Here is a 15,353-nt window from a genome sequence, read left to right as displayed (position 1 = left end):
TCCATATATTAATATCTGGGATACATCGGTGTGTCCAGCGACCATTTGTTGAGGCATTCCACCTGAGCTGCCAGTTCTGCACGCTTAGCTCTCGTGCTCCGTTACGTGAGCTTTGATCCCGATAAATCGTCGCTGCTTCTTTTGCTAATATGTCTATAGGACACATTCCTGCGATGATTAGTGCTGCGTCGTCAGAGACAGTTTTAAAGGCGCTACAGACGCGTAGTGCACACAGGCGGTAAGTCGACTTTACCCCGCGGAAGTATGATTTATACTCCGTGGCCTGATGCGAAACAGGAGCCCTGTAGATTATTTGGCTTTTTACAACGCCAGCCAGAAATTGACGCCGACGTTGCTTTGGTCCTCTTGCATTTATCATTATCCTAGATAATGCTGCTACGGTTTTTGCTACCTTTCCATTGGCATACTCTAAGTGGAATTTGAATGACAACCTCCTGTCTATCAGAACCCCAAAGTATTTTATTAAAGGCAGCATGTCGATGTCATGGCGGCCGATTCTTATAGTGACCTGCTCCACCCTTTTCCTACTTGATATGAGTACAGCCTCTGTTTTTTGTTCCGCCAGCTGCAGTCCATTTTTCGTAAGCCACGATTGAACCATCGCTATGCTTGTATTAGATTTGGCGCATATTTCGCCTAGGTGCTTGGCGGTGATTACCAATGCGATATCGTCCGCGAAGCCGATAATTTTCAACCCATTGGGTACCTTGAGTCGAAATACTCCGTCGTACATAATATTCCAAAGCAGTGGACCGAGCACGGAGCCTTGAGGAACACCGCCTGTGACGTGAAACTTTTCTACTCCAGCAGCCGTTTCATATTCCAGCACTCTACCTTCAAAGCAGCTGCGTATGATCCTACGCAGGTAAAGGGATATGCCTATCTGCTCCAGCGTGTCTAGAATTTTTGCCCAATTGGCAGTGTTGAAGGCATTTTTTACATCTAAAGTAACGATAAGGCAATATTCCTTAGAGCCTTCGAGCCATCGGGTGCCACTTATGGCTTCTTGGGCCACTTCCTTCGCCATGTTCGCAGCTTGGATGGTAAATCTTCCTTTCCTAAACCCAAACTGGTTATCGGAAATACCACCCACATCTTCAATTTCTTTTTCGAGTCGATTATAGAGGACTCGCTCAAGAATCTTACCGGCGGAGTCGAGCAGGCAAATGGGCCTGTAGCTAGATGGTTCCGCCGTATTTTTACCAAACTTTGGCAGCAGGACCAGCTTTTGTCGTTTCCATATTGTAGGAAATGTCCCCTCAGCCAAGCATGCATTAAATAGTTCCGCAAATGTTGGCGTGTTATAAGTGAGAGCTAGTTTGAGTGCTCTGTTTGGTACCCCGTCTGGGCCAGGAGACTTGCGGTTTTGCATGCTGCTTTAATATCCGCCATTAATTTATTCGCCATGTCGTTAGCACTTCCTCTATGTTCGACTGTTGTCAACATTAGCTTGAATATGTCGGGGTCGAAAGTATTGATATTCCAACCTCTGTTTTTTAGGGGTGCCTGTATAGTGGGCCGCCCTCCCCCCTCGAGGTTGATGTCCACCACAATCGCTGAGTGATCGCTTTGGGTATAGCAATCACTGATTTTCCACTCAGCTAACCTGTAGAGATTGGCGCTAACAAACGTTATGTCGATTACGGAGCCGAACCTATTTCTTAAGAAGGTGTTTTGCCCACCCACGTTAAGGAGCGCTACATCAAGGCATGCAAATGCTTCGAGCAGAGTCCTCCCTTTGGGAGATGTTCTATGTGAGCCCCACTCTATAGCCCATGCATTAAAGTCTCCCGCGATGACAAAACGCTCCCGCAACGTCGCATCCATGGCTATTTTCCCGACGATTTCTTCGAACGCGTCCAGCGGCGTACTAGGTGGTATATAGCAACTGTAAACGTAAATGCCATCAATCTTACCGCATACGAATCCTCGTTCCTTAAGTATTAATTCCGCATATAAGGGATTATGTCTGCAGGACCAAATAGCAGTCTTGCTAAATTCGTCTTGTATCCAATTCGCAGTCTTCGCTCTGTAGGGCTCACTAAGAAGTGCTAAGTCAATCTTCAACTCCAAAACTGTTTGTGCCAGAAGGTCCTGGGCTGCTTCACAATGGTTAAGATTAAGTTGCAATAATCTCATAAAGGTCTTTGTTTCTGGACCGCTTCTTTATATACTGGATGCACGTGCATGTAGATGCATGCACATGCGTGTGGCGGTGATGGTGTGGGTGGCTATAAGTTACAAGCGAGTATCGAATTGCAGAGTTGCATTAGGGGGTCGCAATCAGATGCGGAAAAATTAGGCATCCTGCCTAAACAGTTGGTATGGACAAAGATAATCTTTTGTGATCAAACGGTCTGTTGAAGTAGTTTTACGATAGACTCCAAATTCCATTTTATTGCCCAACCTTGTACATTTCAAATCTAAAAAGGTTTTTTTTTGTTTGTTTATTCATTATTTTCTTATAATAGTTAACAATATTCATAAAATATTACTAAAATAATAACAATAAGAAAATAGTTAATGGCATTAAATGTTCATTTTAAGAACAGTGGAAATGTCATATCCTACATTTTGTATTATAGATGCTTGTGCATTATAGGTCGCAGCAGAATTTCAATATCCTCATGATTGAAACCAAGAAACCACTGCTTCACTTCCCTCAGGAACACAGTTTGCCTTCTAATCTTTGTAACTCTGCAGGTAGTCTATTAAATAATTTACATGATATTGTGGTGTAGAAGTTTCGAAAAAGGGTGGTGCGAAAGCTAGGTATGGTTATGTGAGATGACGATTTGCTTTTTAGACCTTAGCGATTGTACATAGGGCTTTGTGTATACCCACCTCTAATAAAGAACATTTTTAAAACTTTAAAAAAATACAAGGGACGTGATGGAAGGATATTAAGTTTTCTGAAATCATCCGTAGAGTGCGTTAGACGACCAGTGTTGCAAATTCTTCGAATAAGACACTTCTGAAGGACTAACAGAGATCTAATCTTAATGCTGTAGGCACCACCCCAACAACTGACCCCGTATTGCAATTTTGAGTGGATTAATCCATGATACACTAATGTCAGTAATCTATTAGAGCATATTTTTTTTAAATTATAGAAAGAACGTACGGCTGATAGCATATATTGCTTGACAGCAGGGATATCCGATGACCAATAGATTTTGATCTATTATAATACCCAGATATTTGAAATTGGAAACAAATTCGATCTCGAAGCATTTTTTGTCGCATCTTCCTATCTGGACAAAAATTACAGAAGAGTTCGGCTGAGTACAATTTGTTGAGCACAATCTGTGACGCATGCAGTCTGACGCATGAAAGATTATTTCGGATCTTGGTATTTCTTTACCGCAAATACTACAATACATTAACTTAGTTTTGCTGCTTACCACGAGTTTATGGCTTACAAACCAAAATATTAACAAATAAATATCATAGTTAATATCAGCAAAAAGGTTAAAAGAGTTATTATACCCGTATGCGATGGCAAGGTCATCAGCAAAGGCTGTAACTTTACCAATAAATGGTAACGAAAATATAGGGTTAATGTAGATTAAAAACAAAACTGGTCCAAGAACTGAGCCCTGGGGTACTCCTAGTATTATAAGCCTCGGTGTGCTTAAATTATTACGAACTCTTACTTTTTGAACTCTATTTGTAAAGATTCAAACCAACTGAGGATATTACCTCGAAAACCAGCGGAATTAACCATCTTGGGTAGAATATTGTGGTCCACCATACAAAATGCCTTTGTGATGTCCACAAAAATACTTGCACAACTTTTCCTATCATCAATTGCCTTATAAATAAATGAACAAAACTCTAAGAGAGCATTTTTTGTTGAAAGACCGGATCTAAAACCAAATTGCATTGAGCGAAAGTAATTTATTTTCTCTAGATAGGCTAACATTCTGCTTTTGACTGCCTTCTCGAACACTTTTTGGATAGAAGATAGCAAAGATATAGGCCTGTAATTATTTTGGTCTTTTTTATTTACTTTGTTGAAGATCGGTATTACAGTGGCACATTTTAAGTCTTCTGGAAAACCCCCACAGGCTATACTTGAATTAAATAAATATTTTAAAATGTCGGCAATATAAAGGGATATACGTTTCAACGTTCGATTTGATATATTATCACAACAACTTGAGCCGGAATTTTTCAATGAATTGATTATACTAATTATTTCAGAACCCGTGAAATCGGATAAAAAAAGGCTATTACCGGGAAACCTAAGAGCATTGGGTCAGAGTGACACATGCAAGGCATTGAGTTACTCGTTGCAGCAGAGGATATTCCAACACTTACAAAAAAGTTATTGAAAACTTCAGCAACTTCCAGAGGTTTCGAGATGTCCACACCATTCAAGCTCAACACAAGTGGGTCAGGCTTAGCTTTTAACTTCCTGTTCATAATTCTATTAACAGCGTCCCATTTTTTCTAGTGTTGCTTTGTGCTGACAGTACTAAATCCTGAAAATATTTGTCGCGCCTTGAACGGATGCTTTTAAAAATAAATAAATGTAAGGCGCGATAACCTCCGAAGAGATCTAAGGCCGAGCTTCTCTTCCAATTTGCGTCGTGCTCCTCTTGATTTTCCCTACAAATTGGCCGAACGGGACCTACATGTTTTATGCCGACTCCGAACGGCATCTGCAAGGCAGGTGAGTTTTCACTGAGAGCTTTTCATGGCAGAAATACACTCGGAGCGCTTGCCAAACACTGCCGAGTGGCGACCCCCCTTAGAAATATTTTCTTCTAATTGAAAAACCTTATTTCTAAAATTTTTGATGTTGCTTTGTGCGAGTTCCGAACCCAAGGAATACGGTGTGGCAGGCGGAGCACGCTACCATCACACCACGGATGCTTTTATTAATTTTTTTAGATAAGTGACGTGCAAGTTAACAGTACACTTCCCACAGTGCCCTTATGGCAATTATAAACAAATATTCCATTTATCAAGCCACTTGCATTTCATTAGAGAAGCGAATGCAATACAGATCGAAATGTTGATAAACAAATACTCTATTTCTCACAGTTACGGTAAATAGTAAAGTAAGTTAGGTATCAAACTGGATAAGCTAAATTAAGTTATAAATAAGAGCAATTGAGGAAAATAAAGGCAGTTTGGTGTTTGGGTTTGGTGTCAACGTTACATTCAGTAACTAGCCATACAAAATTTCTTATTAATTATAATATTATTTTTAAAAACACCTCCTAAAATAGGAGGTTGATAATTGGCGCCCAACGTGAGGCACGCGTTGTAAATACGTATCGTCACGGGATGAGAAAGAACAACAAAAAAAAAAAAACACAAAAGTAAAAGAACAAAAAAATGTCAAAACTTTAACTAACTACATTCAGTAAACAACAACAAACGTTACACGCTAATGTTAAGTTGCGTGTCATGAAATTCGAAATTTGACAAGGAAAAAAAGGGAAAACACATACATACAAACACACATTATTTAGAGAATGTAGTTAGAGAGAGCAAAAATCAAAGAAAAAATGCAAGTGAGCAGCTAACAGCAAAACCAGTTTATGGAGAAATAAATTTAATAAAGTGTGTAAAAACAAAAACAAATTTAAACACCTAATTCTTAAACTACTCGTATGACAACAACAACAAAACAAACATGTAATCATAACATTGAAATAGAAGAAGAAGTAAATGAGAGGAGAAGAGCAGTTAAAAAAAGAGCAGAGAAAAAAAGAAAGCTATATATAAATATGATATTACCGGACCAGTGAGAGCAGCAGTAAGGCAGTAAAGTAAGACTAGTTTTTATACTTACTATGTTTAGTGGCTAATAATTCCCTGTTGTACTTACGCTATTTAAAAACAATTATAAAACATTTTTAAGTGTGGATTCATTAATATAAGTATTTAGAAACATGTCATTAGAAAGCGAAAATGAAGCCCTAGTGGCTAGGTTAATAGCCGCAACTAATGCTGCTTTGAAATTAAAGGTAGCGGAGTTGCACAGGAAAATCGAGGGGATGACTCAGACAGCTACCATTGCGGAGTACAAGCCTGGGACTATCAACCATCAAATAAAATGCGAGGAGTCTTTAGAAATATTAAAGTCGTTGCCCGAATTCACGCGAAAACAAAGCAAGTATGTTAGTTGGAGGGAATCCGCTAATAACACGATGATTTTATACGTTAGATGCAGCCGTAGTTATTTTGCTGCACTAACGATATTGAGAAATAAGATCACCCAGGAAGCCAATGATTTGTTATCAAATCATGAGACAGTACTTAATTTTGATTCCATTTTGGCACAATTAGATTTTGCATATGCCGACAAGAGGCCAGCTCATATCATAGACCCGAGATGAGCATTTTGAGACAGGGCTAATTCAATAATTGATTATTACAATAAGGTTAACGAGAAATTGACGTTGTTAATAAATAAAACGATCATGATCTGCGGAACTGACAGTACAGTCACTAAGGAACTTAATGCCATGAATAGGCGAGATGCTTTACGCATGAATGGGAATTTATCAAATATCCTGTTTTCATTGTCGCCAAGTGACTGGCCGAACGCTTTGGCAAAGGCCCAGGAATTGGAGCCGAATGATATGCGAGCAAATTTTGCATTACAGTTCCGTAGGCCAACCCATTTTTCGCCCTCAGCAAATAATGGGCAAATAACTATAGCCATAAGAAGAACTTCAATAACACTGGATCACAAATTCCAATTTTTTTCCTCACCAGAGACGACATTATGAAATTCCAAGTTAAAATCACCCCCTGATTCCGAAAATCAAGGTTGTTTTTAATTCTATGGTAACGTTTTTGAGATGTTTACGAATTACCGTTTTTTTCATAAAAAAAAAACAAAAAAAATTGGGCCCACTTAATTATATATATCTCAAGAACGAATTGAGCAATTCCAAAACCGTTTGAAGCTTTTAATAAAATTTGCTATAAACTGTGCATACAACACTTTTTGCTAGGCCCTGCAGATTCAAAGGTAACGAACAATAATTACGGATTTTTTCAATTTTTTTTTTTGGTAAACATATAAAAAAAAATATACTTTGCGAGGAAGGATCTCGAAAACTTTTAATTTTTTGCAGATTTTTTTCTCTCTAAGCCCTCTTTTATTACAAAAAAATAAGCTTTCATTCAACAAAATCGATGGACTAATACAAAAGTTATAAGCATTCAAGTAAATATATCCATTTAATACTTAAGTACCCTACTGGTACATATGTGTAAGTATTCGTATATCAGTTAGTTAGCAGGTAGATTTTCGACGGGTTATTGATACAAAAAACTGTTAGTGTCGTTTTCTCAAACCCAGGTACATTTCAAGCAAGATCATATTAAGGCAGGTAGTGTTTTCTTTGTAGAACTAGGGAACCTTTTTTTTAGGTAGGCTTGAAGTTTTACTTGATCTAAGTATAAATAATAATACATGCGCCTTGTTCCATCATAATATCTGCAAGGCTCGCCGGATACTGTTCAGTTTATAATTGCAGTTTATAACCCGTCATTCACTTAAAAATATAATATGAATAAAAGAGCTTAGAAATTTTCAATACAGGAGAGGATCGAGCTCAGATTTTTAAAGAGCCCTTTGACTTTGTCTTTTATTCATACTGGCACATATATATATACGTGAGAATTTCATGAAGCTGCATAATTAGTTTTTAGGTTTTTAACTAAATTGTATCTTTGTCATAAAATTGTGGTTTTTTGTTTGTATTTTAATAAAACGTGTTCTCACACTGATTACGATCATTTGACAGCATATAAATTATAAACATTTTTTTAAATATGAAGACTGAACATTTTGTTTATCATCTTATTAGATTGTAAGTTTGTATGTACATGCTGTCCCATATATATGCATGTGAGAATTTCATAATTTATTAAAGGTCATCTTAATATTGAACTTATGATTCCTTTATCACATAGTTTTAAGTTTTTTTTTTTTTTGTATTTCAATAAAACACGTTCTCACTTTGATTACAACCATTTGAGCTCCTTAAACATGACATCATATACATAAATTATAATTTTGTAAATATGAAGATTGAACATTTTGTTTGGCATTTTATAAGATTTTAAGTTTGTGTGTACATACTGACACATATGTTTGTACATGGGAATTTTATTAAACCACACTGATAAGAAATTTTAACCGTACAACATTGAAACATATTTATATGTATATAAGTAAATAAAACCACATGCTGTATTTCATTTAATTAAATTCGTTATCAGATTTTCCGTAAGTATAAAACATAGAAACCCGATCACTTTCCATTTAGTTGAGCTTTATTCTAAAACTAGCTACCCGTTCAGTTGAACTTTAGCCTGCGCTTCAAAAATCGGAGAAGAAAAAACAAAAAACGGAATTTTTTATTAAGATTTAGATCTAGAGCCTACAAAAGCATCAAAAAAGGACCCAAACATAATAAAAACTCTAGAAAGAAGAAAATAAAAAAATAAAAATAGTATGCCTTCATTTGTGTGCGAGTATTGTAACAAAGAATTTAAATATATTCGCAATTTAAGGCGACATATTAGAAACTATCATGTGAAAGAAGTGAGTTGCAATGTATGCAAACAAAAGTTTAATGATATTCAAATGCTGTTAACACATAAACGTTTACAACATATAACTAACGCGAATGAAACTATATATTGTGATGTTTGTGCAATTTATATCGCAAAAAAACTGTAGTCATATCATAATACGGACTAATACACACAATGTTAATGTTAAAAGCATTAAATCAGCATTCAATAAGCTAACCGAAACATTTGTATTTGAAAATAATGTAAAAGAGGATTTGATTGCTCAGCACTTTTTTGCAACAATAAAAATAGAACTTTGTAAAAATTTAAGAGAAAAACTAACTCATTATCAAAACATTAAGTTTAATTGCGAGCTGTTTTGTAAATATATTTTGATTAAAGAAGAAGAGTGTTTGATGGAATTGAAATCACATCAAACCAAGATGGTTTTACTTATCTCAACTTCTACGGAAAATGATATTGATCTGTTTTAGAAGACCAGTGTGCCATTTTATCTTCAAAAATGAGTGAATTTCAAGAAAGAGATAGTGGTTGGTCACTAATTGAGATATCACATCTAGAAGCGAATATAAATAAATATGAGCCTATTAAAAGCTCAAAATATATACCTTTACCACCAACAATTTGGAACAAACATTCGTGTGTAAATATTCAAAACACAGATGAATACTGTTTCAAGTGGGCAAATATATCAGCTCTATATCCTAGAAGCTGTCACACAAATAGATGTTCATAAAAAGAAGTTGATGATATAAAAGCAGATGTGATAGAACTGCGAAACAATATTACAATCAACTTCCAAAATCTAAATTTTCCACTTGTGGTTAAACAAATCAAAATATTTGAAAAGAACAATCCTGGCATTAGCGGAACGAGAACATCATATAAATTTATTGTTGTTAGAGGACATTAACAACTTCCATTGCGTTTCGATAAAGAACATTTCGGGGTAAGATACTCAGAAAACTCTGAAATCAAACAAAGTTCTTTAAAACAATTTTTATTTTTATATAATTTCAGATTAATACGTAGTCAATAAACAAAATGTACAAAGAAAGTGTTCGCATGCAACACATGTTTAATCCACTTCCATACAAACGAAGCTTTAGCATACCACAAGGATCATTGCAATAAAATAGTAACAGAGATGCCTTCCGAAAATTATAAAGTATTAAGCTTTAGTAAATAAAAATTTAAAAAACAATTGCATGTGCACTTTGAGTGTATTCTAAATACAATAGATATTCAAAATTCTAGCAAAGTTAAATCAGTTCAAAAACATATTCCTTAGGCTTATAGTTACTACATCAAATGTTCTTATGACAACAGTTTAGATAGTTTTAGAATATATAGTGGTGAGGTTTGCACAAACCATTTTTTCAAAAATTTAATTGAAGATGTTTTGAAAATCTATGATATTATAAGTAAAAAATACCGATGATCCCTTTAACTCCCTCTCAAGAACAATCTCATAAAAAATATTCAAAATGTCATATATGTAATGAAAATTTAAATGAAGATGGCAGAGTTGCAGATCATTGTCGGTTAACTGGTGAATATAGAGGTCCTGTTCATAACAAATGCAATTTAGAAAATCAAATTTCGTGCTTCGTACCAATATTATTTAATAATCTTTAGTCATACGACTGTCATTTGTTTGTTAGAGAACTTTCGACAACACAAGGCGACATTAAAGTTATTCCCTTAATTGATATTATTTTTGTTGCTTTTTCGGCCTTTGAATTGAAATAATTTTAATGATCTTAAACGAACTCTAGGCCACACATTAAATGAAATACACACACTTGTTGTATATATTTAGCGTTATATTTAGGTCGATATTTCGATTTCAATTTGAAATCATCATCAGGACTGAAAAATTTTATAATATTAATAAATAAACACATAAAACCAAATTGCACAAAAGTATATCATCATATACCTACATTCTTCACTTCACCTAGTCGACTAACTTAATATTTAAAGTTAAGAACAGAGGAATATGAACACAAAAAAGGTAAACAAGCAAAAGGAAACACCGCTATGGTAAACAAAATTTGATACAAACAACAATACATGAAATGGTAAAATGCATATGTACATACATATGTATAAGAGAATTTACCATATAAATAAGTATAATACAAGCCGAAGATGAGGATAAAAAACGAATTGATGACACTCTCAGCATTTCTGGTTGCTGTTCTGCGTTATCAGCTGTCTGTATGCGTGGGCAACTCCACCGTCCGTGTCGGACTTGAAATTCATGCGATTTTCGTTGTGAGTGCCGATAATATACAACATCTCTAAAATGTAGCGTTTATGTAATGTGATTCTTGTTGTAAAATTTTTACATCATCAAAATCTGGAGAGTGTCCCAAAGTTTTACAATGCTGGGAAAGAGCTGTTTGGTTGTCATTATAGTGATCGCGATTTTTAATATTAGATTTGTGCGCGGAAATCCTCGTTTTCAGTTTGGATTTAGTGGTCCCAATATATACCTTAGGGCAAGGTACCTGGGATCCGTCACCGTTGCATTTAATTTTGTATATAACGTCGGATTTATCGTATTTCCCGATCTTACTCTTCGTGTTGCTATATATTTGTTGCAAAGTGTTGTGATATTTGAAGGCGATTTGAAATTTTTCCTTGTCGTATAGATTTGAATATTTGATTCTGTTCGATAGGCCATGTACGAAAATTGCCGATTTATATGTCCTTTCGTGCGTAATTGTTTTGATTTTACTCGGTTCGAAATGATCACGTGTGTACCGATTAATTAGATGAGTGGGAAATTCATTATTTTCTAGGATATTTCTTATTATTTCTTTATTTTTCGCGTGGTACATTTCATCACTGATTGAGAGGACTCTTCTTATAAAATTTCTTGCCGTGTTAACTATTGTTGCCTTGTCATGTTTGGAATAAAAATTCAATAATCTCCCGGAGGCTCTGGGTTTTTTATACCAATCAAATGTAAGGATGTTATCTTTTCTTATTATTCCCCAGCATCCCGGTAGATCATGCTTTAGAAATCATTGCGTCAAAATGGAATATTATCAAAATACACACAAATTTAACCAAAGAACTTTTTCTAGAAGTGGTACGGTTTTGTATCAAAGAAAATAGATATTTTAAGTTTAATAACAAGATATACGAGCAACGTGCGGGAATGCCTATGGGGTCGCCCGCATCGCCGGTTATAGCAGATATCGTAATGGAAGAATTACTATGCAAATTTGAAGAAAAATCACCCCATAAACCGCGCCTTCTCAGTAAATATGTAGACGATATTTTTGTTATTGGGCGAACTGACGCGATAGAGGCAATGCTGGCTGAACTAAATACCTACAACAGGTCCATAAAATTTACAGTAGAAGTTGAGAGTGATGGACAGTTACCATTTTTGGACACACTCGTTGTAAGAAAAGATAACATCCTTACATTTGATTGGTATAAAAAACCCACAGCCTCCGGGAGATAATTGAATTTTTATTCCAAACATGACAAGGCAACAATAGTTAACACGGCAAGAAATTTTATAAGAAGAGTCCTCTCAATCAGTGATGAAATGTACCACGCGAAAAATAAAGAAATAATAAGAAATATCCTAGAAAATAATGAATTTCCCACTCATCTAATTAATCGGTACATACGTGATCATTTCGAACCGAGTAAAATCAAAACAATTACGCACGAAAGGATATATAAATCGGCAATTTTCGTACATGGCCTATCGAACAGAATCAAATATTCAAATCTATACGACAAGGAAAAATTTCAAATCGCCTTCAAATATCACAACACTTTGCAACAAATATATAGCAACACGAAGAGTAAGATCGGGAAATACGATAAATCCGACGTTATATACAAAATTAAATGCAACGGTGACGGATCCCAGGTACCTTGCCCTAAGGTATATATTGGGACCACTAAATCCAAACTAAAAACGAGGATTTCCGCGCACAAATCTAATATTAAAAATCGCGATCACTATAATGACAACCAAACAGCTCTTTCCCAGCATTGTAAAACTTTGGGACACTCTCCAGATTTTGATGATGTAAAAATTTTACAACAAGAATCACATTACAATAAACGCTACATTTTAGAGATGTTGTATATTATCGGCACTCACAACGAAAATCGCATGAATTTCAAGTCCGACACGGACGGTGGAGTTGCCCACGCATACAGACAGCTGATAACGCAGAACAGCAACCAGAAATGCTGAGAGTGCCATCAATTCGTTTTTTATCCTCATCTTCGTCTTGTATTATACTTATTTATATGGTAAATTCTCTTATACATATGTATGTACATATGCATTTTACCATTTCATGTATTGTTGTTTGTATCAAATTTTGTTTATCATAGCGGTGTTTCCTTTTGCTTGTTTACCTTTTTTGGGTTCATATTCCTCTGTTCTTAACTTTAAATATTAAGTTAGTCGACTAGGTGAAGTGAAGAATGTAGGTATATGATGATATACTTTTGTGCAATTTGGTTTTATGTGTTTATTTATTAATATTATAACATTTTTCAGTCCTGATGATGATTTCAAATTGAAATCGAAATATCGACCTAAATATAACGCTAAATATATACAACAAGTGTGTGTATTTCATTTAATGTGTGGCCTAGAGCTCGTTTAAGATCATTAAAATTATTTCAATTCAAAGGCCGAAAAAGCAACAAAAATAATATCAATTATGGAACGGAGAGCACACCGTAACAACAAGAACACGTACAAGATCTACGGAAATGTGAAACATAAGTATACAAATAAAACCAACCAATGTACGAAACAGTATCAGCACAACTTACAACAACATAGCAGATTGACGGAGTCGATCAAGTTCCTCGTTAGATGTAGAAAAAGTGGGATTATACCAAGCTTCATTAACAATGCCACTAAGAACATAATTTACATCATCAACTGCAACATCAACAACAACAGGATTTCAAATAGAACAGCAAATTCAGTATCGAATTATTTAACAAATGTACAAAAAAAGCTCCTTAACCTGATCATCAAAATTAAGCATGAACTACAGAAGCAGAAAATAAGAGAGGTAAATACATTGAAAAGTAAATTACAACAAGAACTTAATGTCGAAGATTCGACCATATTTTTCGAAAGTGAGAAAGTCTTGGCACAAAATATAACAACAAAAATTAAAAGAATACAAACGAACAAATATGATAAACTTATAGAAAAACAAAAACAATTACTGAACATAAAAAGCGTACCGCAATGTTTTTGCAATACCACACAAACCAATATACCCACAGACGTACAGTGGATTCTCTCACTAGGCCCAAAATTTTCTCTACCAACAACAAAGATAGGCTTTCCTTTATTTAAAATGATTGCAGATGGCGAAGACTGTATACAGACGATTAAAGACAAAGAACAACAAGAAATTGAGCGGAACAATTTCACGACATTAATACGGGACCACCTCAAAAAAACAGATGTTAGCTCGAGAGATAAATTTATATCGAATACACTACAGTCAGCAAAGACGTTTCTTAAAAATAACAAAGAGTTGTTGGTTCCTAATGCGGACAAAGGAAGCGTGACTGTTATTATGGAAAAGGCTGATTACGAAGCAAAACTGCAAAGCATAGTCAATGACATTTCAGCGTATCGAGTACTAAAACGGAACCCTACTAACAAACTACAAAACAAAAATAATGAAATTGTTGATAAACTATTTAAAAATAAAATGATAGATATGAAAGAAAAATAAGGTCTTTTGAGTAGGACAACTAATGCACCGAGATTGTATGGCCTTCCGAAGGTTCATAAAGAAGGTATTCCCCTGAGACCGATATGTTCGTCTACTAATTCACCTTCGTACAATTTATGCAAATTTGTTGTAAATATTTTAGAGAATATAACAAAAGCCTCAAAATATAATGTTAAAGATGCGATTGACTTCAAAAGCAAAATTCAGAACTCATATATATTTGACGACGAGAGCCTGGTCTCGTTTGATGTGGTCTCATTATTCCCCAGCATCCCGGTAGATCATGCTTTAGAAATCATTGCGTCAAAATGGAATATTATCAAAATACACACAAATTTAACAAAAGAACTTTTTCTAGAAGTGGTACGGTTTTGTATCAAAGAAAATAGATATTTTAAGTTTAATAACAAGATTTACGAACAACGTGCGGGAATGCCTATGGGGTCGCCCGCATCGCCGGTTATAGCAGACATCGTAATGGAAGAATTACTATGCAAATTTGAAGAAAAATCACCCCATAAACCGCGCCTTCTCAGTAAATATGTAGACGATATTTTTGTTATTGGGCGAACTGACGCGATAGAGGCAATGCTGGCTGAACTAAATATCTACAACAGGTCCATAAAATTTACAGTAGAAGTTGAGAGTGATGGACAGTTACCATTTTTGGACACACTCGTTGTAAGAAAAGATAACATCCTTACATTTGATTGGTATAAAAAACCCACAGCCTCCGAGAGATTATTGAATTTTTATTCCAAACATGACAAGGCAACAATAGTTAACACGGCAAGAAATTTTATAAGAAGAGTCCTCTCAATCAGTGATGAAATGTACCACGCGAAAAATAAAGAAATAATAAGAAATATTCTAGAAAATAATGAATTTCCCACTCATCTAATTAATCGGTACATACGTGATCATTTCGAACCGAGTAAAATCAAAACAATTACGCACGAAAGGATATATAAATCGGCAATTTTCGTACATGGCCTATCG

Source organism: Eurosta solidaginis, chromosome X (assembly GCF_040869045.1).
Source record: "Eurosta solidaginis isolate ZX-2024a chromosome X, ASM4086904v1, whole genome shotgun sequence".
Lineage (NCBI taxonomy): Eukaryota > Metazoa > Arthropoda > Insecta > Diptera > Tephritidae > Eurosta > Eurosta solidaginis.
This window is presented reverse-complemented; position numbering follows the sequence as displayed.